This window comes from Tursiops truncatus, chromosome 18 (assembly GCF_011762595.2).
Source record: "Tursiops truncatus isolate mTurTru1 chromosome 18, mTurTru1.mat.Y, whole genome shotgun sequence".
Classification (NCBI taxonomy): Eukaryota; Metazoa; Chordata; class Mammalia; order Artiodactyla; family Delphinidae; genus Tursiops; species Tursiops truncatus.
In genome coordinates, this window is record NC_047051.1 from 27852634 (window position 1) to 27855853 (window position 3220).

At 29.4% G+C, this 3220-nt stretch overlaps 1 non-coding gene across 1 annotated transcript; it reads right to left on the minus strand.

The window, feature by feature from the left end:
• Nucleotides 1-2544: 2544 nt before the first annotated feature.
• On the minus strand, nt 2545-2649 carry LOC117308902 (U6 spliceosomal RNA). Its single transcript, XR_004523152.1, has one exon. It is a non-coding gene; the product is annotated as a U6 spliceosomal RNA (small nuclear RNA).
• Nucleotides 2650-3220: the final 571 nt, after the last annotated feature.

Here is a 3220-nt window from a genome sequence, read left to right on the forward strand (position 1 = left end):
TTCTTATACTCTATATATTTTTGAGCAATTTTCAGGTTTCTCAAAAATAAAAATTTCTGAAGTCAGGATTGCATAAAATTTGCATGAATTTAAAAGTTAGAGGACAGAATTGAATACGTCTGATAGAAAAGACAAATATCTAGAATATACAAAAAACTTCTTCAAATTAACAACAAAGGTACTGAAACTGTAATAGAAAGTGTATAAAGAGTGTATATAGACACTTTACAGAATAAGAAACCCAAAGAGAGAATAAGCATATGAAGAAGTGCTCAAAATCTTTGGCATTTAAAAATGCTGATTAAAGGAAATTTGGGATATCATTTTATACCTCAATCACTGTCAAATTAGAATACTTTATAATTCCAAGTGTAAATGGGGTTGTGTGAAATTGTAAGATCCCCTTGGTCTTGGGAATATCTTTGAAATGCTTCAAGAAATTCAAATACAATATTTTGTGCTCAGAACAGAGTAAGTGTTCAATACACTGTGTTTATAACTGTGTTAGATAATCAAGCTCAAGAAAAATTACATCATATGAGGATGTGTCAACTTGAACAATAACACAACTCTTTACTTACCTTGCTCAATAAGGGTAATAAGGTATGCAAATATCTTAGATTTCCTAAAACACATATTAAGATAAATTATTGATTCATACCTCACACAGACAAAAGGGTATATACACATTAACTTTTTATAGACATAAACAATTTGAAGCAAGTGCACAATGCATAAATAGTACATATGAGATCTATTGCAATGTTTTCTATAAGCATTGAGGGAAACAGCACCAAGAAAAAAACACAGATTTAAATCTCTTAACTATGGTACTTTTTTTTTCTTTTCTTGCCTCTGATTTTTTCCCTTTGTTAGTTATTTATTAACTTTACACATTTCAGTATCATTTAAAAATAATTTTACACTTCACGGTACATTATTTTTGTATATGCAGCAACAAAACCCTAAATTCACTTATTTTAAAGTACCAAAAACAGTATCTTCTTTCTTCAACATGATAGACATTCATGTCATTATGTAGTGTGCAAGAGGCAGCAAGGAAATGAATATCAAAGTACAGATCAGAGTGATCTTGACTACGAGAAAAAAATGGACATGACAAGAAGACAGCAGCTCAAACAGAGGGAGGGAACTATGTAAAAATCAAAGCAGTAATGAATTTCACTGGATACAATCAGCCCTTGTTATCAGTAGATGAATTGAAATCTCTGTTTTTCTTTACGGATAATACTAGAAATGAAAATGACAAGAGACAAATAAAACCTAGGTAGTATAGGGGAAAAGAACTACCCTGCAGTTTCTTGTGATGAATTCCATTTTATTTAAATGAATGTGTTCATGTGTTTTCAGTGAATTGTTTAATTTCCGAAAATTCTCTACAGTTACTGTGCTATCAAACTCCACAAATAATATTTATAATAATTATTTCCCCTAGTGTACAGAATCATTTCAAAGATATTTTAGTTATCTCTTAAACTAACTGAAGTAGTTAGGTCTGGCACATGTTATTATCAGCAAACCTACAATGTATTTAAAAAGTTAAGTTAGAAAGATCTAAATAAAGAACAAAAAAACTAGTTCTTCTTACTACATATGTTGTGTTGCTGTCATGACTACATTCTGATATGATATTGTTACAGAATTGATATTAGTCTAGGTAACTGAGCAGACACAAAATAAATCTTATTTAGAATTGCATGTTTAGTAACAGAACAGTGATTATCATACTAAATCTGGTATCTTCTGACAGTTGGTGATGTTCTGTGAGGCAGTTCAAAAGAAAAGACAATCCTGTGTGTTTAATAAACATATATTTGGCTTTAGAACAGTTCTAGAATTATGTTATTATTTTTAAGACAAACAAAAATTAAAAGATGGTATAACATGTCAAGCATCATTTCTGTAAATACAGAATTAAAAGATTTTGGCTCTTTAGCACAATGAGTAAGAAAAATGAAGTTGGTGAGAGCACAGTTCTAGCAAAATGGCAAGAGATTCAGAAATAAATTTTGAATATACCAGCAGATTAAAAGGCAAAACAATTTCTATATAAACAAGCAATATATTTTTAGGAATGACTCTGTGAGATTAAAAAAAAATGTCCTGCCATGGCTATTATTACAGGTGATCTATTAATTTTTCAATGTATTCCATATGTAAATCACTACTATATTTGTTATTGAGCTTTAAAATGGGTAAAAAACAAATAATGATACCAGGTTATATTCTTATCCTTCTATTTAATTTTCAATTTTCCCTTAAAAGAGTAAAGAGAATGGAGAACAATGATGCAATATAATGGAACTTTTATAAATTAACTGTATTTTGTGTACCCTTATTTTGTATATATATATATATATATATATATATATATATACTTTGCTATTTTAACAATTTTTAAACATAAATTTTGTTTACCTTATTTACATTCACTACATTGTGCAACCATCACCACTATCTATTTCCAAAATATTTTTTTACTTTAACAAAAACTCTGGAGCATATGAACAATAAAAAATAGAAAAAAATAGAGAACACTTCACAAATGTACATGTTATTCTTGCACAGGGACCATGCTAAGCTTCTCTGCATCATTGCATTTTTTGTATATGGGCTGCTGAAGCAAACATTGGAGTGTTTTTCTCTCAAAGTAATCCCATTTAGAGCTTCAGGAAATCCACCAAATGGAATGATGGCATTCCTTTGAATTAATACTAGGAAGAATTTGTATTTTGTATTTGAGCCCTGCCTTCTGTCTCCTTGATGGTCAACCTCACAAAGCTGTTTCTTTCCTCAGAAAGCCAGTACCGTAATACTGGCTTCTATTCCAGTCAGACAGCATGAGCCCTTGATCTGTAACAGCAGTGACAAATTTACTGAATACAAATTAATATGCATTAATTAGGTGCATTTTGTTATTTGACCAGAGAGAGAGAGAGAGAGAGAGAGAGAGAGAGAGAGAGAGAGAATCTTTATCATTGGCCTATGAAAAGACTTTTTTTAATTTAATGATTTTTTTTTTACTTTTTTCTACACAAACCATTCAGTTTCTTCCATTCTCTTTCATTACAATAGGAAACCATAATTGTAATATACATATATATTATATATATATAATTTATTTATATATATAAGTATATATAATTTTTATGTTCCTAGATAAAGTACTGTTTGAATATTTTTATGTCTCATTTTGCTT